Source organism: Giraffa tippelskirchi, chromosome 12 (assembly GCF_054371585.1).
Source record: "Giraffa tippelskirchi isolate mGirTip1 chromosome 12, T2T-mGirTip1v1.2.pri, whole genome shotgun sequence".
NCBI lineage: Eukaryota > Metazoa > Chordata > Mammalia > Artiodactyla > Giraffidae > Giraffa > Giraffa tippelskirchi.
In genome coordinates this window covers 37,066,824-37,093,795 of record NC_137286.1, presented here as the reverse complement: position 1 = coordinate 37,093,795, position 26,972 = coordinate 37,066,824, and the positions used below count along the sequence as shown (strand labels likewise).

The 26,972-nt window shown below is 44.8% G+C and overlaps 2 long non-coding RNA genes and 1 pseudogene across 3 annotated transcripts; 1 reads left to right on the top strand and 2 right to left on the bottom strand.

Moving 5' to 3' along the window:
- Positions 1–1,470: 1,470 nt before the first annotated feature.
- LOC145529379 (uncharacterized) lies at positions 1,471–17,428 on the bottom strand. The gene is made up of 2 exons (XR_014071151.1): positions 15,991–17,428; positions 1,471–2,332 (listed from the first exon to the last, which is right to left on the bottom strand). It is a non-coding gene; the product is annotated as an uncharacterized LOC145529379 (long non-coding RNA).
- Positions 7,243–10,889, bottom strand: LOC145529377 (DNA repair protein RAD51 homolog 1 pseudogene; annotated as a pseudogene). Its single transcript, XR_014071149.1, has one exon. The product of XR_014071149.1 is annotated as a DNA repair protein RAD51 homolog 1 pseudogene (transcript).
- On the top strand, positions 16,325–26,427 carry LOC145529378 (uncharacterized). The gene is made up of 2 exons (XR_014071150.1): positions 16,325–16,477; positions 17,081–26,427. It is a non-coding gene; the product is annotated as an uncharacterized LOC145529378 (long non-coding RNA).
- The last annotated feature ends 545 nt before the right edge of the window (positions 26,428–26,972 follow it).

Sequence of the window (26,972 nt, the reverse complement as noted above, 5' to 3'; positions counted from 1 at the left end):
GCACCTTCTGGGTTTTCTCAGGCTCTGACATACCGTCTCCACGAGATGACAGATTGCAGCTGAGCAGACCTAATTTTGTGGGAGGGCGGGGCAGATCACACCAGGTCACAATGCTCAGAGGTCAGGACTATAGTCCGCTGATGTCTCCGTCAGCCGTTCAGTCCCCACCAGAAGCCAGTAGTAGCCAGGAGCTGTTTCTTGGGAGAGGAGAATAGTGACATGCAGAGGAGGGCACAGCTTTGTCCAGAGCCCTGGCGCTCTGCACGGTGATCTGCCCGCTGGCAGCATCGCTGTTGGCCACACTGAGTGCCACTGAGTCTATTAGGAGATGAGGTCCGTGGGCCTCTCTCACACCTAGTGGCCTTACAGGTTCCTTGGTAAAGGCTTTGGGAATGGTAGATGGGTTGCCCTCAAAATCCAAGAAGTCTCCACAAACATCATGCCTCCTTTTTTAGGTATAGCAACATTTCTCTCACTTTGTTGGGCTGCCCTGAAACACTCCATGGTCTCCCCACAGTGTTCTTAAGCGGATGGGTCCCTGAATATTTATGGTGGAGGGCGGGGTGGGGGTGGTTCTCCCTCTTTTGTGTCTCAGGGAGGCAGATGGCATCTGCATGAGGATATCAATAGTGGGATCGAGCGTGGCATTTTGTGAGCCCTCTGCCAGCTGTGCAGTGGCAGAGAGCAGGAAGACGGGCAGCTCCAGGCACCAGTAAACAGTTTCTGGTTGTCCTTGCAGATGGACAGGGAGAACCAAAGCTACCCATCAGCCTCTGCTGTGAAACGATAAGGGGATGCAATGGGAAGTCTCTCAAGTCATTGATAGCCCCACAGATCTCTGCAGGTCCCCCAGGATGCAAATTAATCACCTTTGATTTATTCTCATGGTAAGGATGGGAAAGGCCAGGACTTTCACTTTTGTCCCATTTCTACTGAAGTAGCATCCATTCCAAGTCAGGGGAACCGACATGGGGGCTCAGCTGGCTGCCAAGTGTAACCCCTCCAACCACACGTTGGAAGCTGAGGAAATGACCACAGACCCACCAGTGCTGCAGACACCCACCCTTGGGATGAAACTCTTTTTATCTCATGACCACCACAAGCCCCCTACTTTGACTGTGGAGCCACGGTGGTATCTTTAAGTCCCCAGAAATGAATGACAACTCAGAGCCAGTGCTGAGTACTCTGAATTATCACAGTACACCCCCCACCCTGGGGTGATCGGGGAAGAGACGTTTGTCAGAACACATCTGCCTGTCACAGGCCATAGTCGCCCTAAGGCAAGGTCTCGGGCCCCGTGGAGGAGGTCTGGAAGGAATGCGCAGTGTCAGCGGGTGATACAGCAAGGCTTCCTCAGAGGAGCCAAGGGGTTCCAGACCTGTGAAGTGGCTTAGACCTGCCAAATGCACCAACTTCTGTGACTCTACAGTGTGGCTACTTAAGCAAGGAATTTTGCTTTCAAATCAGAAGTAATTTTTAATGACAGTAATTTTATTGAGGAGTATTTTATATACAGCCAAAAGCACAAATATCAAATGTACAGTTGGGTGTGTTTTCACCACTAGCAGGGTTGAGATCAGAATACCCCCCACAGTGCACCCCACCCCCAAAAGCAGCTCTTATCCAGACCACTCTAGATTTGCTCTGTCCTCACAGACATAAAAATGGAATCAATATATGTGCTGTTTGGTGCCAGTTCTCATTTGTTCCACAGGTTTTGAGGATTCACCCATGTTGGTGTTGTTCAGTCTCTAAGTCATGTCCGACTCTTTGTGACCCCATGGACTGCAGCACACCAGGCTTCCCTGTCCGTCTCCATCTCCTGGAGTTTGCTCAAATTAATGTCCGCTGAATCAGTGATGTCATCCAACCATCTCATCCTCTGTCGCCCTCTTCTCCTCCTGCCCTCAATCTTTCCCAGCATCGGGATCTTTTCCGAAGAGTCGGCTCTTCACATCAGGTGGCCAAAGTATTGGAGCTTCAGCTTCAGCATCAGTCCTTCCAATGAAGATTCAGGGTTGATTTCCTTTAGGATGGACTGGTTTGATCTCCTTGCTGTCCAAAGGACTCTCAAGCATGTTCTCCAGCACCACAGTTTAAAAGCATCAATTCTTCAGTGCTCAGCCTTCTTTATGGCCCAACTCTCACATCTGTACATGACTACAGGCATTGTTTATTTGTAACTCTATTGCTGGGCAGTGTGAGTGTATCACAATTTGTGTATCTATTTTCATGTTAATGGACAGGTTGCTTCCAGTTTGGAGCTATTATGAATAAAGCCACCAGAAGCCTTCATGAATCTTTTGTGTAAATAAGGTTTCATTTCTTCTAGCTAAATATAAAAGAAGCAAAATTAGTAGCTCAAAGAATGAGTATATGTCATGTTATTAGAAATTTCCAAACAATGTTTCAAATAGTTTGCATTACTTTCCAATCCCACCAGCAATGGTTCTGGTTACCTGAGACTCCAACATATACTGTCCATCATTTCTGATGCCCATGCAGTAGCCCCCACGGACTTCCAGAAACTCCACTCTCTGGAGCAGGCTCCCAGCACACACAGACTTGCGCACATCTGAGGTGGGCACATGTGTAGAAGTACAGGACTGGGCAGGCCCATGGTGTGTCTGTACAGACCTGCGTCATCTGTCTCTCCTGCCTCCTGCCCCCTTTCTCTTGCCCTCACCAAGCTCATGTGCAGGCATAGTCTTCCTCGGGTGTTTAGCTCCTGGACATCAAAACTTTTGTCTTATTTGCCCCCACCCTCAGAGGCCCAGCCCATGGGTGTGACTGGCATATTTTCTCTCCATGCAGAAGAGGAACCCTTCCTTGTGCGCCCAGGTGAGCCCAGCAAGCAGCTCCCCAGGGAATGGGGGTGACTACCTGCTCTGCATTTCCCAGAGAGCGGCTGGGAGTGAGGCACTGGGGCTCAGCTCGGCTCCAAACAGGGATCGCCAGGTAAGGAGGACTTCTCAGGGAGCAGAGAGTTGCATCAGACAGAGAAGAGGATAAAGGTCTGTCCAGCAGGCAGAGTGAGCACTCCTTACACAAACTCTGATCAGAAGCCTGCTCTGTGCTGGGCTTGCCAAGGCTGGGGACCCAGGAATATGACAGACCAGGTTCCTCCCAGCCAAGGGCGGGGGAGAGAAAGCAGAAAGAGGTCAGCAACCGGTTAGTGTAGAGGCTACTGGGAAAAAGATGGACAAGGACAGTGGCCCCACGGCAGTGGCCACCTCAACTCTGGGTCCAGGACCGGGAAAGGCTTCAGGGAGCCCCTGCAGGGGACTTGGGGACATCCTGGCACAGTCTGGCCACTCTAATACCAACAGGGAGGATCATCACTGCAGCTTGTGGACCAAGAAACCGTGGCCCAAAGAGAGTAATGGCGTCCACTCTGGGTCCCACAGCCAGGAAGCAGCAGGTGGGCTACAGAAGGCTCCATCGGCCCCTAGGTCAGTGTTTGTCCCACACGTGCCCACAGAGAGAGGGGAAACTAGGGGTTTCAGGAAGACCTTGTGTCCGGCAGCTGGTGGCACTGGTCTGCCCTAGAGGTAGAGGACCAGGAAGAATAGCCTCTCTGGCCACTTAACCTCTACCTGTCAATCTGAAGGTTTGAACTTCTGGATCTCTGTAAAAGCAGCATAGTTGGGGTGGGGGGGATCAGTGCTCACCATGAGAAATAGGTCAGGAGCATCTGTGCCTCATGCCTTGTGCCTCTGGAAAGCCAGGCAGCCCAAGAAGGGGGACTGGGAGGAGAGGATGGTCAGCCTCAAGGACGGGCTCCAAGTGACTCCAAGGATGTCAAGGGTGTGAACATAGGTCAGACTGCTTCTTGCCTGTCAGTCAAAGGATAAGCTTCCATCGGAGCTCCTGTTCTTCTGGAAAACTGCTGGCCACAATCAGTGACACCAGAGGGAAAGGCACTTTATGACCACCATGGAAGGAAAAGTCCCCAGGTGAGATGGCATGGGCTAAACCCCAACCCGGGGAGATGACTGAGGAGCTGATAGTTAAGTCCACTGATGGACCACGAGGCAGAGCAGGAAGAGCAGAGGGGGTGCTGCTCACTCCAGCATCTTGGAGTTAGTTCTGGACCATCCTATCCCGATGGACACAGAGCGGGAACTGGCTGGTTGGCAAGCTCATCTATACCACACGTTCCAGAGGTTCTTGGATTTGTGAGGAAGGAGAAATCTTGGTGCTGGACCCAAGAGGATGTGCTGTGGACAAGAGAATGTGGGTGAGGAGGCTCGAGCTCTGAGGAGCAGCACTCAGCTGTCACCTGTGGCTGGCCCTTGAGTCCCCTCACTATTTCTCACTTCTCCACCTGGAACCTTCTTTCTAAGGCAGACCTCAGATGTATTATGGGATCAATTCCTGACTACCACTATAAAATGAATACTGCAATAAAGAAAGTAGCACTATTATTTTGGTTTCCCGGTGCATATAAAAAACAAATCTCCATGCTGGAGAAGGTGTAGAGAAGAGGCAACCTTCCCACATTGTTGGTGGGAATGTAAGTTTGTACAGTCACTATGGACAGCAGTATGGAAGTTCACTTAAAAACTAAATATAGAGCTACCATGTAATCTAGCAATTCCACTCCTGGGCATATATCCAGAGAAAACTATCATTTGAAAATATATATGCACCTCAATATTCACTGAAGCACTCTTTACAATCATCATTAGGGAGCAACCTAAACATCCATCAACAGATGAATGGATAATGAAGTTGTGGTACATATATACAATGGAATATTACTCAGCTATAAAAATGAAAAAATACCATTTGCAGCAATATGAGTGGACCTGGATTTTATCATAATAAGTGAAGTAAGTCAGAGAAAGACAAATGTCATATGATATCGCTTATGTGTGGAAACTAAAATATAATACAAATGAACTTATTTACAAAACAGAAATAGACTCAAAAACATAGAAAACAAACTTATGGTTACCAAAGGGGAAAGGGGTGGAAAGGAATAAATTTGGAGTTTGGGATTAGCAGATTGTTACTGTTGTTCAGTTGCTAAGTCATGTCCAACTCTTTGTGACCCCATGGAGTGCAGCACGCAGGTCTCCCTGTCCTTCACCATCTACGGGAGTCCACCCAAGTTCACTGAATCAGTGATGCCATCCAACCATCACATGCTCTGTCGACTGATTCTCAATCTTTCCCAGAGTCAGGGTCTTTTCCAATCAGTCAGCTCTTCTCACCAGGTAGCCAAAGTATTGGAGCTTCAGCATCAGTCCTTCCAATGAGTACTCAGGGTTGATTTCCCTTAGGATTGACTGGTTTGATCCCCTTGCAGTCAAAGGGACTCTCAAGAGTCTTCTACAGCACCACAATTCAAAAGCATCAGTTCTTCAGCATTCAGCCTTCTTTATGGTCCAACTCTCACATCTGACTACTGGGAAAACCATAGCTTTGACTATATGGACCTTTATTGGAAAAGTGATGCCATTGCTTTTTAATGCACTGTCTAGATTTGTCATGTTTAAAAGCAGAGACATTACTTTGCCAACAAAAGTCTGTCTAGTCAAGGCTATGGTTTTTCCAGTGGTCATGTATGGATGTGAGAGTTGGACGGTGAAGAAAGCTGAGCGCCACAGAATTGATGCTTTTGAACTATGGTGTTGGAGAAGACTCTTGAGAGTCCCTTGGACTGCAAGGAGATCCAATCAATCCATCCTAAAAGAGATCAATCCTGGGTGTTCATTGGAAGGTCTGATGTTGAAGCTGAAGCTCCAATACTTTGGCCACCTCATGCGAAGGGTTGACTCATTGGAAAAGACCCTGATGCTGGGTAGGATTGGGGGCGGGAGGAGAAGGGGACGACAGAGGATGGGATGGTTGGATGGCATCACCGACTCGATGAACATGGGTTTGGGTAGACTCCGGGAGTTGGTGATGGACAGGGAGGCCTGGCGTGCTGCAATTCATGGGGTTGCAGAGAGTCGGACACGACTGAGTGACTGAACTGAACTGAACTGAACTGAGATTTGTCATAGCCTTCCTTCCCAGAAGCAAGCATCTTCTAATTTCATGACTGCAGTCACCATCTGCAGTGATTTTGGAACCCAAGAAGAGAAAATCTGTCATTGCTTCCACTTATTCCTTCTATTTAACAGAAAGTGATGGAACCAAATGCCACGAACTTAGTTTTATGAATGTTGAGTTTTAAGCCAGCCTTTTCACTCTCCTCCTTCACCCTCATCAAGAGGCTCTTCAGTTCCTCTTTGCTTTCTACCATTAGAGTGGTATCAACTGCGTATCTGAGGTTGTTGATATTTCTCCTGGCAATCTTGATTCCAACTTGTGCTTCATCCAGCCTGCCATTTTGCAAGATATACTCTGCATATAAGTTAATTAAACAGGGTGACAATACACAGCCTTGTCATATTCCTTTCCCAATTTTGAACCAGTCAGTTGTTCCATATCTGGTTCTAACTGTTGCTTCTTGACCCAGATACAGGTTTCTCAGGAGGCAGGTAAGGTATCTGATATTCCCATCTCTTTAAGAATTTTCCACAGTTGTGATCCACACAGTCAAAGGCTTCATACAGTCAATGAAACAGAAGTACGTGTCTTTCTGGAATTCCCTTGCTTTTTCTATGATCCAAGGAATGTTGGATCAGGAATTTGATCTCTGGTTCCTCTCCCTTTTCTAAGCCCAGCTTGTACATTACATCTGGAAGTTCTTGATGCAAATTCTGCTGAAGCCTAGCTTGAAGGATTTTGAGCATAACCTTACTAGCATGGGAAGTGAATGCAATTACCAGTAGTTTGAACATTTTTTAGCACTGCCCTTCTTTGGGATTGGAATGAAAACTGACCTTTTCCAGTCCTGTGGCCACTGTTGATTTTTCCAACTTTGCTGGCATATTGAGTGCAGCACTTTCACAGATCATCTTTTAGGATTTGAAATAGCTCAACTGGAATTCCATCACTTCCACCAGCTTTATTGGTAGTAATATTACCTAAGGCCCACTTGACTTCACACTCCAAGATGTCTGGCTCCAGGTGAGTGACCACACCATCTGGTTATCTGGGTCATCAAGACCTTTTTGTACAATTCGTCTGTGTGTTCTTCCTACCTTTTCTTAATCTATTCTGCTTCTGTTAGGTCCATATTTTTTCTGTCCTTTATTATGCCCATCCTTGTGTGACATGTTCCTTTGATATCTCTAATTATTTTGAAGAGCTCTCTAGTCTTTTCCATTCTATTGTTTTCCTCTATTTCTTTTCATTGTTCATTGAAGAAGGCCTTTTTATCTCTCCTTGCTATTCTATGGAATTCTGCTTTCAGTTGAGTTTATCTTTCCTTTCTCCTTTGCTTTTTGCTTTTCTTCTTTCCTCAGCTATTTGTAAAAAGCATCCTCAGACAACCACTTTGCCTTCTTGCATTTCCTTTTCTCGGAAATGGCTTGTTCACTGCTTCTTATACAATGTTATGAACTTTTCTCCATAGCTCTTCAGGTACTCTGTCTACCAGATCTAATCCCTTGAATCTATTTGTCACCTCTACTGTATAATCATAAGCGATTTGATTTAGGTCATACCTGAATGGTCTATTGGTTTTCCCCACTTTTTTTAGTTTAAGCCTGAATTTTGCTATAAGGAAATGGCAACCCACTTCAGTATCCTTGCCTGGAAAATCTCGTGGACAGAGGAACCTGGTGGGCTGCAGTCCACCAGGAACCTGGTGGGTCGCAAAGAGTCGGGCACGACTGAGCGACTAACACTTTGCTATAAGGAGCTGATGCTCTGAGCCACAGTCAGCTCCAGGTCTTGTTTTTGCTGATGGTATAGAGCTTCTCTATCTTTGGCTGCAAAGAATATAATCAATCTGATTTCAGTATTGACCATTTGGTGATGTCCATGTGTAGAGTCTTCTCTTGTGTTGTTGGAAGTGGGTGTTTGTTATGACCAGTGTGTTCTCTTGGCCAAACTATCTTAGTCTTTGCCCTGCTTCATTTTGTACTCAAGGCCAAACTTGCCTGTTACTCCAGGTATCTCTTTACACCCTACTTTTGCATTCCATTCCTCTGTGATGAACTTTTTTTTTTTTGGTGTTAGTTCTAGAAGATCTTCTGGGTCTTCATAGAACCGGCCAACTTCAGCTTCTTTGGCCTCAGTGGTTGGGGCATAAACTTAGATTACTGTGATGTTGAATGGTTTGTCTTGGAAATGAACCAAGATCATTCTGTCATTTTTGAGATTGCACCTAAGTACTGCATTTCAGGTTCTTTTGTTGATTATGAGGGCTACTCCACTTCTTGTATGGGATTCTTGGCCACAGTATTAGATATAATGGTCATCTGAATTAAATTCACCATTCCTGTCCATTTCAGTTTGCTGATGCCTATGATGTTCACTCTTACCATTTCCTGCTTGACCACATTCAATTTACCTTGATTCATGGACCTAACATTCCAGGTTCCTTTGCAGTATTGTTCTTTTTTTTTTTTTTTTTCCCAGAGTCTGTCACTGTGGGTTTATTACATCATTTCAGGTTTGTTTTGTGATGGAAAAAAGTGGAAGAATACTTAGGAGGCACTCTGGTCAATAGTCAGGGAACAGCTGTTTTTAAAACGAAGTTGCATTAAATTTTTGTCCTATCTCCTTACATATAGTAGGATCAACACAGGCAACAGCCGAGATTTGCACTGCCTCTCCACCCAATTCTAGCCAAGAGGCCCTTTGAAATTGGAAGAGTTGCTTAAAACTCATGTTGAGTAGAAGTGAAGGGGAAGAAGTATCTCAAACCCCTAAAAAGCATAATAATCTAGGCAAGTACCAGACTTTTATACAATACAAACCTTAATAGAAACAAAGGCCACAGGAATGCTATGGAGTAGCTATCTTGTGATATTTTCTATGAGTTTAAAAGAGAATAAAGTGAATCACCCGAAGGTGGGACTTCCCCTTTACATTTTCAGTTTTAAGGTAATAGAAACTGATCATTCCTTCCCAGAGCCAAAACAGTATTATGAAGGCTCTATGTTGAAATATTCAGCTTGTACCAGGATAACTCCTATAAACAGCACATTCCCTACAAATAACTACTTTATTAGCAGCCCCACATTGAATCTGCTTAAAGAGCTTTTGAAATGACTAATTTGAATTGCTCTTAATATTAAAATAAAATTCTTATGTAAGCTAATTCAGACATATAAACTTAAAAACCTCCTTCTGATTTAACAGAGTTGGAGGGAAAAGAACCTGTGAGGTGACCCACTCTGTCTGCTACATAGCTCAGGTATTTTTTCCCAACATTATTCAGACAGAGAAGTCAGGTCTCTCCAGCTTTAGTTAGTTCTCTTGGAGACATAAGAGTGGCCAGTAGCAGTTAGTCCTGAGTCAATCCCAAGGCACTATGATGTCAAAGGTATTTCATACCTATCCCCCAAACCAAAGAATTCACATAGAGATTAATATACTCTACAAGGAATAAACATTTCAGGTCAGATTGTGACTACTGACCTGTCTCGTGTTTACACTGTAAGAAAAGCCGATATAATAGCTGTTTTCTTGAAAGCCTTTTTCTGGCAGTCACAACAGGAAGAAGCCTGTGAAAAACTCCAGGGAGGAGTCCTTTCCATTAGTCTGCAGTGCTTAAGGTTTATCACAGGAAAAAAAATTCAGTCTTTGGCATCTCCCACTCCATCCGCATTGACGGCAAACATAGCTTCAGCTTCAGGAAGACAAGGAGAGTCATAGATTTTGCAGATTCTGGTTTCCCCTCTTCCTTTTCTCAGGTACAGTCTTGTTGTTGAGGCATGAGCAATGATATTTCCTCCAATAGGTTTTTTAGGATCTGCAGCAAACATGGCTGCTCCATCCACTTGGGCTACCACCTGGTTGGTGATTACCACTGCTACACCAAACTCATCAGCAAGCCGCAGAAGCATCCGCAGAAACCTGGCCAAGTGCATCTGCCTGGCTGAAAGCTCACCTCAACCCAAATAGTCTGTTCTGTAGAGGGCAGTGGCACTGTCTACAATTAGCAGTGCATACCTGGACTCTACCATCATGGCCGATGCCTGATAAAGGAGCTGGGTCTGGTGGTCTGTGTTGAACCCTCGAGCATATGCTACATTATCCAGGACATCACTGCCAGAGAGGCCATATCTCTCAGCCACTGCTAGCAGACGTTCTGGCCTAAAGGTACCTTCGGTGTCAATGTACATGGCCTTTCCTTCACCTCCACCTCGGTCAATGGGAAGCTGGCATGTTACAGCCAACGTATGACAGATCTGGGTCTTCCCAGTTCGGAATTCTCCAAACATCTCTGTGATGGATCCAGTCTCAATTCCTCCTTGAAGCAGTTTGTCAAGTTCTTTGGAGCCAGTAGTAATCTGTATGATCTCAGATCGCCTTTGGTGGAACTCAGTTGCAGTGGTAAAACCCATTGGAACTAATTTAGCTGCCTCAGTCAGAATTTTATCAGCTTTGGCTTCACTAATCCCCTTAATATTTATTAGCTCCTTCTTTGGTGCATAGGCAACAGCCTCTACGGTATGAAATCCAGCTTCTTCCAATTTCTTCACATCATTGGCATTTATACCACATTGCTCTAATCGAGAAATAGGTTGTGGACCAAAGCTTTCTTCTTCCACTGAAGTATCTGCATTTGCTTCAAGCTGCATTTGCATAGCCATTACTCAGTGGTCAATACTGGACCTGCCGTGCCTTTTCGCTAGGGCAGGCTGCACACTCCGACTACCGTCTGCTGGACCCGCCCGCGCCCGATCCCGGACGGACTGTAGATCCCCTCGCTTGTGCCCCGCTTCTATACTCCCTTGCTTCGGCCTTCTGCACGAAACCCAAACGAGTTTCAGCTTCCAACTGCGCTCCTGTGGCGCGTCTCGCCCTTAGGCCTCGGTCTCAAGCCAAGCCGCAGCGCGCGCTCTGCAGTATTGTTCTTTAAAGCATCAGATTTTACTTTCACCACCAGACACATCCACAACTGAGCGTCGTTTCTGCTTTGGCCCAGCAGCTTCATTCTTTCTGGGGCTATTAGTAATCGTCCTCCGCTCTTCCCCAGTAGCATATTGGACACCTACCAACCTGGGGTGCTCAGCTTCCAGTCATATGTTTTGCCTTTTTATACTGTTCATGGGGTTCTTGTGGCAAGAATACTGGAGCGGTTTGCCATTCCCTTCTCTAGTGGACCACATTTTGTCAGAACTTTCCACTATGACCCATCCATCTTGAGTGGCCCTGCATGGCATGACTCATAGCTTCATTGAGTTATGCAAGCCCCTTTGCCATGACAATACAATGATCCATGAACGGGGGATTAGCAGATACTTACTACTATATAAAAAATAAACAAGTTCCCCCTGTATAGCCCAGGGAACTATACTCAATATCTTATGCTGCGCTCAGTCACTCAGTTATGTCCGACTCTTTGCAACCCCATGGATTATAGCCCGCCAGGCTCCTCTGTCCATGGAGACTCTCCAGGCAAGAATACTGGAGTGGGTTGCCATGTCCTCCTCCAAGAGATCTTTCCCATCAAGGGATCAAACCCAGGTGTCCCACACTGCAGATGGATTCTCTACCATCTGAGCCACCAGGAAAGCCCTTACAAAGAAGTTCATTGGCTTCTCCAGGGAATCTTCCCAACCCAGTGATCGAACCCAGGTGTCCCGCATTGCGGGAAGATTCTTTACCAGCTGAGCCACCAAGGAAGCCCCAATATCTTATAATAAACTATAATAAAAAGACCCAGAACATATATATATATATATATATATATATCACTTTGCTGTACACCTGAATCTAACACAAAGTTGTAAATTAACTATGCTTCAATTTTAAAAAACATTAAAAAGTAAAAGTTACATTCCCAATATGCTATAATCTATTAAGTGTGCAATAGCATATGTCTTTTGAAAAGCAATATACATACCTTAATTAAAAAGTACTTTATTCTAAAAACTGCTAATCATCATCTGAGCCCTCAGAAATAGCAATAGCACCCCTGATCACAAATCATTGTAACAATATGATCATAATGAACAAGTTTGAAATGTTGCCAGAATCACAAAATTGTGACAGAGACATAAAGTAAGAAATGCTGTTGGAAAAATGGTTCATATAGTCTTGCTCAACACAAGCTGATTCAAAATTGGGAAAGGAGTACATCAAGGATGTATATTGTCACCCTGCTTATTTAACTTATATGCTGAGTGAAAGTGAAAGTGAAGTCATTCAGTCATGTCTGAGTTTTTGCGACCCCATGGGCTGTAGACTGCCAGGCTCCTCCGTCCATGGGATTTTCCAGGCAAGAATACTGAAGTGGTTTGCATTTTCCTTCTTCAGGGGATCTTCCCAACCCAGGGATCAAACCTGGGTCTCCTACACTGCAGGCAGACTCTTTACCGTCTGAGCCACCAGGGAAGCTTAGATGCAGAGTCCATCATGCAAAATGCGGGCTGGATGAAGCACAAGCTGGTGTCAAGAATGCCAGGAAAAATATCAAAAACCTGAGATACGCAGATGACACCACCTTTATGGCAGAAAGCGAAGAGAAACTAAAGAGCCTCTTTATGAAAGTGAAAGAGGAGGGTGAAAAAGCTGGCTTAAAACTCAACATTCAAAAAACTAAGATTATGGCATCCAGTTCCATCACTTCATGGCAAATAGATGAGGAAACAATGGAAACAGTGACAGACTTTATTTTCTTGGGCTCCAAAATCACTGCAGATGGTGACTGCAGCCATGAAATTAAAAGACATTTGCTCCTTGGAAGAAAAGCTATGACTAACCTAGACAGCATATTAATAGGCAGAGAGATTACTTTGCCAACAAAGGTCTGTATAGTCAAAGCTATGGTTTTTCCAGTAGTCATGTATGGGTGTGAGAGTTGGACTATAAAGAAAGCTGAGCACCAAAAAAAATTGATGCTTTTGAACCGTGGTGTTGGAGAAGACTCTTGAGAGTCCCTTGGACTGCAAGGAGATCAAACCAGTCAATCCTAAAGGAAATCAGACCTGAATATTATTGGAAGGACTGATGCTGAAGCTGAAGCTCCAATACTTTGGCCACCTGATAAGAAGAACTGGAACATTGGAAAAGACCCTGATGCTGGGAAAGATCGAAGGCAGGAGGAGAAGGGAATGGCAGAGGATGAGATGGTTGGATGGCATCACCAATTTGATGGACATGAGTTTGAGAAAGGTCCGGGAACTGGAATGTGAAATACGAATCTATGAAAATCTGTGAAAAAGGTAACTGACTTTGAACTATGAATCACTGAAATCTGGTATTATCCAGCCAGCAGTTTCAATCAACTTCTAAAAAGAAAACAGATTCTATACCTTTTTTTCATAAAGAAGAGGCCCTTGAAAGTATAGCACTCTCTCACCTGTAAAAGTAAAAAAGAAAAAAAAGTTCTGGGTTAGTTGTGACTTCTCTTCATATACAAGAATGTTCACATCTGGGAGAGTCATCACACTTGTACTGTGGTATTCCTCAAAATTTAGGCAAGTGGGTAAGGCCATGTATTCATCAACACTTCAGATCAAACTTCAACACAACAAAAACAACTTAGCACCTGATGTAAACAATAAAAAAAAAACAATTAGGATATTAATCTATTTAAATCATCTGTCACCTGCTAAGAAAATAAAATCTACAGATCCCTGGGTTGGGAAAATCCCCTGGAGGAGGCATGGCAACCCACTCCAGTATTCTTGCCTGGAGAATTCCATGGACAGAGGAGCCTGGCGGGCTACGGTCCATGAGGTCACAGAGTCGGACACAACTGAGCGACTAAGCACACAGCATAGTAGCAATCTACTGGCGGGGCTGGTCTATTTTTCATTGTACATCTGGGATTTAAAGAAATGTTAAGGTTAGGAGCTTATGCTTTATCTATTCTTCCAAACCTTTTAAATGATTAAACTAAGAAAAACGTTCTATTCATAAAAATGTCAATGTGCATCAAATACAGCTGTTTTTGTTTTTTTAAAAGAAGTTCCACTATCTTCATGGCTTCAATGTGTTCAGAGATGTTCTGGGTGTTGGGCTGCTTCAAAGAACAATAGCAAAAACAACAAAAAAACACAGACAAGAATTCTAACCTTTGGAACTTATGCTCTATGTTGAGTCTACCATTAAAACTTGCAAGACTAAATATAATATTAGGGACTGGAGTAAGATCTGGAAGTTATCCCTGCTCATCAGACAAATCAGACAAGCAACTCCTGGCAGTACCTCAAAAAATGATTTGATTGTAGAAGAATAGATTTTTCACATTATTTTCAGTCCACTTGGTTTCAAAAGACCCGGAAGTAACAAAAGCGCCAACACAATCAGCTCTTTTAGCTCTGTTTAAGCCATTGGACCTTTTCCTAGAATTTTTCTATAAACAAGTAAAATAGTATTACAAAGGAAACCAACTGTATTGAAATAATTATCAAAACATTTAAAATATCATGTTCTATGGTATTATATTAAAGAAGGAAATGGCAACCCACTCCAGTATTCTTGCCTAGAGAATCCCGCAGACAGAGGAGCCTGGTGGGCTGCTGTCATGGGGTGGCACAGAGTCGGACACGACTGAAGCGACTTAGCATGCATGCATGCATGGCATTATATGAGGGCTTCCCTGGTAGCTCAGCTGGTAAAGAATCTGCCTGCAATGCAGGAGACCCTGGCTCAATACCTGGGTTGGGAAGATCAGCTGGAGAAAGGATAGGCTACCCACTCCAGTGTTCTTGGGCTTCCCTGGTGGTTCAGACAGCACAGAATCTGCCTGCAATGCAGGAGACCTGGGTTCGATCCCTGGGTTGAGAAGATCCCCAGGAGAAAGAACCGGCTACCAACTCCAGTATTCTGGCCTGGAGAATTCCATGGACAGGAGCCTGGCAGGCTACAGTCCATGGGGTTGCAGAAAGTCAGACAGAGCTAAGCAACTTTCACTTTCACACCTTCATGGTATTTTATGAGCTCCTCAAGTGATGTAAATATTTAGCTGCTGATCCAATAACTACCACAATTCTGAAGTAAGGAAGAGTCTATGTTACATCTGTATGTATCTCCCAACTGTAATGCTGAGAAGTGAACACTTGAATACAGCTAATACTATTGTGGGGTTTTTGTTTGTTTGTTCGTTTATTTAGCTTTGCTTTTTGTGGGGGAGGGGGATCTACATTCATAACTGAAATACTAAATTTTAGACAATACCAAAAAAAAAAACCTTTTTCCTCTCTGAGTTTACAGATCTTTTGAAGTATGAACACTGACCCTGAATTAAGAATCCCTACTCTAAAACATCTGGTTCTTAAGAAAAACAATCTATAGAAGGTAGTCACACACCTTCACAGGTGGGAGAAAGCAGGTATTAAGAGTCAGAGCGGGGGCTTCCCTGGTGGCTCAGGGATAAAGAATCTGCCTGCCGATACAGGAGACAGGGGTTCAATCACTGATCCAGGAAGATCCAACGTGCTGCAGAGCTCCTAAGCCCCTGTGCTACAGCTATCAAGCCTGTGCTCTAGAGCCGGGGAGCCACAACTGTGTTGAGCCTGTGTGCTGCAGCTACAGAAGCCTGCACGCTCTAGAGCCGGTGCTCCACCACAAGAGAAGCCACCGCACTGAGAAGCCCACACACCGAAACTAGAGAGTGGCCCCAGCTTGCCGCAACTAGAGAAAAGCCCGCATGGCAATAAAGACCCAGCAGAACCAAAAATAAATGAATTTAAAAGAGTCAGAGCAGAAACACCCTTGGTAACCTCTTAAATACTCCATAAAGTTACAAATACATGGGTTTTGTATGACTCAAAGTAATTCTAATGCATATTAAAGTTTGAAAAATCCCTACAACAATTTTTGCAGGTTTCTTGACATCTATGATAACTCCATACATCCATAATAATGAAAGGGAAGTTTAAAGTGTTCTTGCTCGCCTTATAGAATTTCACTCCATTTTAGTTCTATTGTCTCCGCTTTAATACAAATTAATAGATGTGTTACCTGTGAAAATTAAAGGGCTGTTGGGACTTCCCTGGCGGTCCAGTGGTTAAGACTCATCTCCCACAGGCCCCAGGCATAGCCAAAAAAATAAAAAGCTGTCTTCCACTGAAAATCGGATTCTACCGTTAGCCAAGACATGTTGATCAAAGACAACAAAAGCTCAGCTTTCAAACCGCCATAGAATGAGGACCAGGCGCAGTCCTTAGCACATTTCTGTTGCTGTGTGCCATTTCCCCTCTCCCCACAACCCCGTTACCAGGCAACGGTTGGGGGGCAACCATTAGTGGTCCTGCTCAGCCATTGGTGGGCTCCGTAGCAGGCCCCTCCCCCAGGCGACCCAATGTCAATGAGCAACCCTTAGTGGGCCCCTTCAGCCAAAGGTTGGCGGAGGAGTGGATATCAGGCGTGTAAGAGACGGATTCTGGCCTCCCCCCGCCTCCCCCGCCCTCCAGCGTTCCTTCCAGTGCACCGGGCCTCCGGCCAGTGGGTAGGCTGGGGGTCCTAGGGAACAGGTGGGGGCAGTATCCTGCAGAGCTCCAGAGTCCTCACCAAGGTCACCCACTGGCCAGCTGAGGCCTTGAGGCAACGATGAATCTCTCCTCCATCCCTGCCTCTGTGACCTAATGGCAGCGGCAGTCACCCTGGGTCACTGTCTGTGGGACCTGGCCCCTGCTCTTTGGGTATGGTATTGTTTGGCCTCACTGTACCTGGCTTCCCAGGTGGCGCTAGTAGTAAAGAACCCGCCTGCCAATGGAAGAGAGGAGTTCAATCCCTGGGTTGGAAAGATCCCCTTGGGAAGGAAGTGGCAACTCACTGCAGTATTCTTGCCTGGAGAATCCCATGGACAGAGGAGCCTGGCGGGCTACAGTCCCTAGGTTCTCAAAGAGTCCGACCCGACTGAAGCGATTTAGCACAACACAGTGCGTGGGGCACACGGACTTGTGTTTTGGTAACATAATCACTGTTAATCAAATATTATTGCAATTAGTCAAACAACTGCTGTTCTGAAAAGATGACGTCAAGACAATGGGACTTATAAATGGAAACATAATACCACATTAAAGGTAGCTTTTATTTATTGCTTTACAAGGAATGGCACGGCAAGAGAGCACTCGCATTTCCGAAAGATCTGCGCACTCGCATTTCCAAAAGATCTCCGCACTACGCTTTTCGGAAAGCAAACGGATGCCTTCAGGCAACACAAAGCGGACCCAAAAGCTCACCCTGGTTTTCTCCTGTCCCCACCCACCTCTCTGAGATAAAGAGCCGGGAAACCGGTTCCCAAACGGTGGCGGTAGAAGAAGGGGACGCTGCAACTGCCCTAAAACAGCGTCTCCCACGGGGGACCGGGCACCGAGGCGCAGGCGATCCCGACGGGGCGGCCATCTCACAATGCAATTCTCCAACCCCCAAGCGCGAAGCCCACCGCACAGCCTCAGCGCGGCGGCTCCACCAAGCCGGACCACCGAGGAGCTCGAGGCCGCCCCCTAGCTGTTGTCAGCCCTGCTGGGGACCCAGCACCGGCACCGCTCCCTCCCTCCTGCACACCACATCGCTTACCCCACGGCTGCCACGGCGCACCCGCGGCCTCCCTACAATAGGGTAATTTCTCCGAGCCCTCTTCCTCAGAACAGCAACAAACACCGAACCAAGGCTGTGCCGTGCGGCAACGGCGCCCTCTCCCGCTTCAACGCCTGCCTGGGGCTTCCCTGGTGACTCAGAGGGTAAAGCGTCTGTCCGCAACGAGGGAAACCCGGGTTCGATCCCTGAGTCGGGAAGATCCCTTGAGAAGGAAATGGCAACCCACTCCAGTATTCTTTCCTGGAGAATCCCATGGACGGAGGAGCTTGGTAGGCTACAGTCCACGGGGTCGCAAAGAGTCGGATGCGACTGAGCAACTTTTTTTTTTTTTAACGCTTTCCCTTCACAAGGGATTTTTCTCCCAATGACCCACTGAAATAACCCGCAGGAATGCACTTTTCCCCCCGCGCAAAGTCCAGCCTGCCACCTCCTGGAGCACAGCCCTTGCTATCCCCAGCCCCCCAAATCTGAAACACCTGGAGCCGGCCTCCCACTCCTGTGTCAGTTACCTAGCCCAAGCTCTTTCTGCTCTACTGCAGGTTCAGTTCAGTTCAGTTCAGTTCAGTCGCTCAGTCGTGTCCGACTCTTTGCGACCCCATGAATTGCAGCACGCAGGCCTCTCTGTCCATCACCAACTCGCAGAGTCCACCCAAACCCATGTCCATCGAGTCGGTGATGCCATCCAACCATCTCATCCTCTGTCGTCCCCTTCTCCTCCCGCCCCGAATCCTACCCAGCATTAGGGTCTTTTCCAATGAGTCAACCCTTCACATCAGGTGGCCAAAGTATTGGAATTTCAGCTTCAACATCAGACCTTCCAGTGAACACCCAGGATTGATCTCTTTTAGGATGGATTGATTGGATCTCCTTGCAGTCCAAGGGACTCTCAAGAGTCTTCTCCAACACCACAGTTCAAAAGCATCAATTCTGTGGCGCTCAGCTTTCTTCACCGTCCAACTCTCACAACCATACATGACCACTGGAAAAACCACAGCCTTGACTAGACCGACTTTTGTTGGCAAAGTAATGTCTCTGCTTCTAAATATGCTATCTAGATTGGCCATAACCTTCCTTCCAAGGAGCAAGCGTCTACTGCAGGACGGGCCAATAAATCAGGAGCCAAGTTGTTGGAAGGACGAATAACAATTTTAATCCGAGAGGCAGTAAAAGAGACAGGAGAAGAGACTCAGACTCAAAAAGCAAAATCTCCAATTCAACAACTCCTATTACAAGGAAGAAGGGGAGAGAAGGCGGGGCCTGCAGCCCTGACCAGTGGCTGAGCAGGACCACTCAGTTCAGTTCAGTTCAGTTCAATCGCTCAATTGTGTCCGACTCTTTGCGACCCCATGAATTGCAGCACATCAGGCCTCTCTGTCCATCACCAACTCCCGGAGTCCACCCAAACCCATGTCCATCGAGTCGGTGATGCCATCCAACCATCTCATCCTCTGTCGTCCCCTTCTCCTCCAGCCCCCAATCTTACCCAGCATTAGGGTCTTTTCCAATGAGTCAACCCTTCGCATGAGGTGGCCAAAGTATTGGAGTTTCAGCTTCAACATCAAACCTTCCAATGAACACCCAGGATTGATCTCTTTTAGGATGGATTGATTGGATCTCCTTGCAGTCCAAGGGACTCTCAAGAGTCTTCTCCAACACCACAGTTCAAAAGCATCAATTCTTCGGCGTTCAGCTTTCTTCACCGTCCAACTCTCACATCCATACATGATCACTGGAAAAACCATAGCCTTGACTAGACGGACTTTTGTTGGCAAAGTAATGTCTCTGCTTTTAAATATGCTATCTAGGTTGGACATAACCTTCCTTCCAAGGAGTAAGCGTCTTTTAATTTCATGGCTGCAATCACCATCAGCAGTGATTTTGGAGCCCAAAAACATAAAGTCTGACACTGTTTCCACTGTTTCCCCATCTATTTCCCATGGAGTGATGGGACCAGATGCCATGATCTTAGTTTTCTGAACGTTGAGCTTTAAGCCAACTTTTTCACTCTCCTCTTTCACCTTCATCAAGAGGCTCTTTAGTTCTTCTTCACTTTCTGCCATAAGGGTCCACTGCTGGTGGCTTATTAACAGTTACTCCATTTCAGGGAGCCACCAATGTCTGATTTGTTGTTATTTAGTCACTAATAGTGTCAGACTCTGCCACCAGGTAGACTGCAGCAGTCAGACTTTCCTGTCCTTCATTATCTCCTTGAGTTTGCTCATACTTATGTCCATTGAGTTGGTGATGCCATCCAACCATCTCATCCTGTCAACCCCTTCTCCTCCTGCCCTCAATCTTCCCTAGTATCAGAGTCTTTTCTAACAAGTCTGCTCTTCTCATCAGGTGGCCAAAGTATTGGAGCTTCAACTTCAGTATCAGTCCTTCCAAAGAATATTCAGGGTTGATTTCCTTTAGGATTGACTGGTATGATCTCCTTGCTGTCCAAGGGACTCTCAAGAGTCTTCTCCAGCACAACAGTTTGAAAGCATCAGTTCTTTGGTGCTCAGCTTTTATGGTCCAACTCTCACATCCATACATGACTACTGGAAAAATCATAGCTTTGACTAGATGGACCTTTGTTGGCAAAGTAATCTCTCTGCCTATTAATATGCTGTCTAGGTTAGTCATAGCTTTTTTTCCAAGGAGCAAATGTCTTTTAATTTCATGGATGATTTTGGAGCCCAAGAAAATACAGTCTGTCACTGTTTCCATTTTTTCCCCATTTTTTGCCATGAAGGGATGGGACCAAATGCCCTGATCTTAGTTTTTTGAATACTGAATTTTAAGCCAGCTTTTTCACTCTCCTCTCTCATCTTCATCAAGAGGCTCCTTACTTCCTCTTTGCTTCCTGCCATCAGGGTGGTGTCATCTGGATATCTGAGGTTCATGATATTTCTCTGGGCAATCTTGATTTCAGCTTGTACTTCATCCAGCATGGCATTTCACATGATGTATACTCTGCATATAAGTTAAATAAGCAGGGTGACAATATACAGCCTTGACATACCCCTTTCCCAATTTTGAACCAGTCCATTGTTCCACCTCCAGTTCTAACTGTTGCTTCTTGACCTGAATACAGGTTTCTCAGGAGGCAGCTAAGGTGGTCTAGTATTCCCATCTCTTTAAGAATTTTGTACAGTTTGTTGTGATCCACACATTCAAAGGCTTTCGAGCAGTCAATGACATAGAAGTAGATGCTTTCCTGGAATTCCCTTGCTTTTTCTATGCTTCAACGGATGTTGGCAATATGATCTCTGGTTCCTCTGCCTTTTCTAAATCCAGCTTGTATATCTGGAAATTCTCAGTTCACGTAACTGTTGAAGCCTAGCTTGAAGGATTTTGAGCATAATCTCGCTAGCATGTGAAATGTGTACAATTGTGTGGTAGTTTGAAGATTCTTTAGTATTGCCCTTAGGGATTAGAATGACAACTGACATTTTCCCGTCCTGTGGCCAACTGCTGAGTTTTCCAAATTTGCAGGCATATCGAGTGCAGCACTTTCACAGCATCATCTCTTTGGATCTGAAATAGCTCAGCTGGAATTCCATCACCTCTACTAGCTTTGTTCGTAGTGATGCTTCCCAAGGCCCTCTTGACTTCACATTCCAGGGTTAGAAGTCCATTAGGTGCCTTTTTCCAGGTTCTCAGAGTCATGCTCCTGGAATTCAGGCTTCCAGTTCTGCTTCAGCACCGTTTATAAGTGATTGGCCAGTGTCTCCTCCTCCCATCACTGCTGTCTACCTGCACTATGCTCTACCTCACTTAACCCCCTTCTTTGGACACCCCTCTGAGCTCAATCTGCCTAGGCCCCTCAAGCAGACCGGCCTTTCAGGGCTCCTGCCCTGGCAGCACCCCAAGGGTGCAACGGGATTGGTAGCTTCAAGGAGCTTGAGGCAGGGCAGGGTGGGGAAGGGGTGGTGGTCTCTTGCCATCCTCCACCCCCATCCCCAGGACCGCCTGAGGTTATTAAAGACTAAATTTGATTTTGTGTGTTGTTGGGGCTAGGGGAAGGGAAACAATGCCTTACCCACAGTAAAAGGATGCAAGAGGTCCAATTGTGGAGGCACATGTGCAGTATGGGACCACAATGATATGGGCTTCAAAGTGGCCGGAAAGACAAAGCTGCGTCTGAAGCCCACTTGGAATAGCACCCAGAGTAGTTCCTCCATTATTGTTGTTTAGTCACTAAGCCGTGTCCGACTCTTTGCGACTCCATGGACTGCTGCACGCCAGGGCTTCCCTGTCCTTCACTCTCTCCCAGAGTTTGCTCAAACTCATGCCCATTGAGTCAGTGATGCCATCCAATCATCTTGTTCTCTGTCATCCCCTTCTCCTCCTGCCCTCAATCTTTCCCAGCATTATGGTCTTGTCTAATGAGTCAGCTCTTCACATCAAAGTATTGGCCAAAGTATTGGAGCTTCAGCATCAGTCCTTCCAGTGAATACTCAGGATTGATTTCCTGTAGGATTGACTGGTTTGTTCTCTGTGCAGTCCAAGAGACTCTCAATTCCTGCATAGGAAAGCTTTAAGGCTAGCAATCTGACCAAAAAAGGGTAGGTAAAGGAGTCTGCATCTAGAATTTTATTGTTTACCAAGTTCACCGCCAGTTTATTTAGTCTGACTGAGGGCCATTTGTCAGGTCCTCCTCCTCCCCTTCTCCAGGCTGGATCACACAGAAATGAGAACAAAGCGGGAGACACTAGGCAGGCTTGGGGTTGAGCTAAGACTTTTTGAGTTAGTGGACTTTTGCCCACCTCCAAGAGATGCTAATGTGAATACCACATTGAAACCACTCGGTGGTGTGGGTAGGGGCTCTGAGGAGCTCTAGTCCTTTCATGTCTCAGCTCAGAGAGAATTCAGGGAGGGGCAAGGTGATAGATAAGAAGGGATTTATTTTGGTGCTGATGAACCTATTTGTAGGGCAGGAATAGAGACACAGATGTATAGAATGGACTTGTGGACACAGCGAGGGAAGGAGATGGGATAAATTGAGAGAGTAGCACTGAAATATATACATTACCATGAGTGAAATAGATAGCTAGTGGGAAGCTGCTATGTAACACAGGGACCTCTGCCCGGTGCTCTATGATGACCTAGAGGGGTGGGAAGGTGGGTGGAATGGGAGGGAGGTTCCAGAGGGAGGGGGTACATGTATATTTATGGCTGATTCATGTTGTTGCAGGGCAGAAACCAACACAGCATTGTAAAGCAATTATCCTCCAATTAAAAACAAATTTAAGAAATTGAGCTTTTTTCTAAAAAAAAAAAAAAAAAAGTGATTTATTAGAATAGGAGTTTGTGAGGCTTGCAAGAGGGTGGATGAGAGGGTGCCCTGCCCCAAGAACTTAGTTGGCTACAGTTTTATAAACAAAGGAAAACTGGGGTGGGGGTGGGCAGGAAAGACCATCTTCTTCCTCATTCCTGAGTAGGCTTCATACTTGCATCATCAGTTCTTCTCCAGGTTGGACAAGGGAGTTTTCTCCGTTGGTCAAGCCAGGACTGTCATCGCACTATGGAAAAATTATTTCAGGTCTCAGTACAACGTGGGTCTTTACTTTGAAGTGTCACCTTTCCATAAATTATTGTTTGTGTGTGTGTGTGTGTGCAGAGAGTATGTCCTAGGGATCATTAACTTATTGAGTTCACTGGGCAGAATATGGGTCTCATGCCACCATTGTTTTATTGTGTTGGAGCATGTCCCATGCTTCCAATGCATAGTTTTTGTTGCTAAGCCAGCCTGCTTGGTTTTATGGTCAAGAACTGCTTTCTTGAGTAATCATTAACTTACAGGGGTCTCCCATACTTTTTTCTTTACTTACAATCCCCTAGTGGGATTAACTATTTAATCACCTACTATTTGTTCCTTTACTGTGTCCCTATCATTGTTATACTGATGTCGGAGCTCTGCACAGCCCTATTTGTGCACTTTTCTGTCACCTATTTTCTTTGAGCTATTACTGAATATACACACAATTTAAATGAATTTCATCTTGTTATGCCCCTGTTCCAAAAGTCTGTAATTTACTCAGCTGCAAAATGGGGAGAATAATAGCACCTTTCCATTGATTTACTGTGAAATTGGGTGGAAAGGGCTTCCCAGGTGGCACAGTGGTAAAGAATCTGCCTGCCAATGTAAGAGACACAAGAGAAGCAGATTCAATCCCTGGGTCAGGAAGATCCACTGGAGGAAGAAATGGCAACCTACTCCAGTATTCTTGCCTGGAAAATTCTCCTGGACAGAGGAGCCTTGTGGGGCACAGTCCATGGGGTCGCAAAGAGCTGGACACGACTGAGCACGCACACACCTTCCTTTTGTGGAAAGGCTTAGTGCGGTACTGAACAGTGAATTGGTGCTCAACAAATGTTAAGGAGGATAAATCCCAAAGTCCTTAGTTTGGCATTTTAAGTCCCTCCACAAACAGTCCCCAGCCTTCCTCCAGGCTTCATTCTTGTCTCCATGCCTTTTCTAAACCCTCCCCTGAACATATCATACACCCCATGAATTCCAGACCCCTCTCCATTTATCTGACTCCAAGTTCTCCTTCAATCTTCCTTTAACACAACACCTTCTTTGACCACAGAAACCCACAAAGAATCCTCACTCCGTCTCTCTGTACAGCATCTGGTCTGTACTACTTCTTAGAGTACACAAAAAGGGGGCAAGGGCCTCTTTGTGACCCATCTTTGTGACCACCAAAACTCTGAAGTACACTTCTTTTTAAAAAATGTTTTGAATACGAAATATTTCAAAATAATCTAATAATTCAATTTTTAATATAGAAATGAAGATAGTGTAAAGTGCCTTTCATACTTCAGTCCCTTATCTGTTCCTTTGCCATCAAAGGTGCTACTCTTACAAGTTGTTTGAGTATCTTAGCACCCGCATTGTGTTCTTTCTCCATTTATATTAAAATCAATTTTTTTTGCTTTATGTTTTAATTATTCAAGTACTATTGAATATTTGAGTCATCCATGATGCAACAATTCAGAGATATAAAATATAGGGCAAAACTTGAGGACTCCTTTTATTTTCCCTCATTTACTACCCCCCCCATCATTTTTCATGGACACTTTTCTATACTCCCTAATTGCTTTTTCTTTTTCTATAAATGGACTATATGTAATTTCTGTGTCTTCTTCTTTTTTAACTTCATGATATGGCTTAGAGGTCACTCCAACTGCATATGTATCCTCCTCACATTTTTAACTGTTCTTGACATACTGTAGTATAAATAGATCATATTTATCTAAACTTGGGCTTCCCAGGTGGCGCTAGTGGTAAAGAACTTGCCTGTCAATGCAGAAGACATAAAAGAGACACGGGTTTAATCCCTGGGTGGGGAAGATGCCCTGGAGGAGGAAATGGCAACCCACTCAGTATTCTTGCCTGGAGAATCCCATGGACAGAGGAGCCTGGTGGGCTACTGTCCATAGGGTCGCAAAGAGTTGGACACGACTGAAGTGACTCAGCTTGCATGCATCTAACCTTAGTGCTGTTGCCAGACATTTAGGTTACTTTCAGTTTTTCACTGTTAGAAATGTATGTCTTTCAACCTTAACCTTTGTGTACATTGTTTTTATATTTTTAGGACCTTATATGTAGAAGGAAATGGCAACCCACTCCAGTACTCTTGCCTGGAAAATTCCATGGACAGGGGAGCCTGGTAGGCTACAGTCCAGCAATTAAAGAGAGAGCTTGTTTTCTCACATCCTTACCATACATAGTATTACCAGTCTGTAAAAACTTGTTTTAATATAAGAGTAAGTCATTTGTGTAAAGGAAGCCAGACACTAAAGACAATATACTTTAACAATGGTGTTAGAAATAAGGATAGGTGGTCAACTGGTGAAGAAGAGGAATTGACTAGAAAGGGGCATTAGGGACTTCAGGGTTCTGGGAATGTTCTAAAACCTTAACCTGATGTGATTATATGGGTGTTTACAAATGTAAAAATTCTACAGGTTGTATACTTACAAATCATGTACTTTACCATATCTATATTTTTAAACAGCAAGTCTTTTAAATTAATTAAATAATTTATTCATTTGGCTGCACCGGGTCTTAGTTGCAGCACACAGGATCTTTAGTTGTGGCATGAGAACCCTTGGTTGCAGCATGTGAGATCTAGTTTCCTGGTCAGAGCTAGAACCCCTGCCCCATGCATTGGGAATGTGATGTCTAAGCCACTGGACCACCAGGGAAGTCCCTATCATGTCTATAACATAAAAAATATTTTAAAAATCACTTTATTTTAGATTTTATTAAGAAAATTTCAAATATACAGGAAAGTAGAAAAAACAATATATTACATATCATCTCAATTCAACAATTGTGAATATTTTCCCATATTTGCCTTATATATACATACCTGTGTTTGTATGTGTGTAAGACATCAAGACCTATTACACTTTATTTCTTCAGTATGTACTTCCAAAATAGAAAAGCATTCTCTCCTACATACCACAATACCATTATTATACCCAACACAATTAACAATAATTCCCTAAATTCATATCATTCCCATTTCACACTTCCTCACTTGTTCATAGAATATTTTTATCTGTTTGTTTATTGCTTGTTCTTTTAAAAAAGATCCATTAAATGACAAGGTATTGCATTTGGTTGTTAAATTTCTTAAGTCTTTTCAGATCTAGGCAGGAAGTTCTTAAAGTAGGTGTGCCTGGATACAATTCAAAGGGCCCGTGAACTTGGATGGGGAAAAAAAATACATCTTTATTTTCATCAAATTCAAAGTGAAATTTAGTATTTCCTTTCATTATAAATGAAGATAACAAAACTGTGATAATATCACTAGCACCTGTGGCTTTGTCACAATAAAAATGAGATGTTTTGTATCACTTGAGTTCTTGCATATATTTCAGAAATACTATTTAGTCATCATTACTTTGAAATTACTGTAGTTATTAGACCTGTTTCTAGATCATATTTGTTGTTCAGTCACTAAGTTGTGTCGGACTTTCAGCAACACCATGGTCTGTAGCCCACCAGGCTCCTCTGTCCATGTGGCCTTTCCAGGCAAGAATACTGGAGTGTGTTGCCATTTCCTTCTCCGGGGGATCTTCCTGACCCAGGAATCTAACCTACATGTCCTGCATTGGCAGGTTGGTTCTTTACCACTGAGCCACCAAAATGAAGCATGTACCTTACCATAGCATATTTTAAAATATTTTCATAACTGTATGTCAGTATCAGGACTTCTCTGGTGTCTCAGTGGTAAAGAATCCACCTGCCGATGCAGGAGATGTAGGTTAGATCCCTGGGTCAGGAAGATCCCCTAGAGAATGAAAATGGCAACCCACTCCAATATTCTTATCTAGGAAATTCTATGGACTGAGGAACCTGGAGGGCTACAGTCCATGGGGTGGCAAAGAGTTGGACA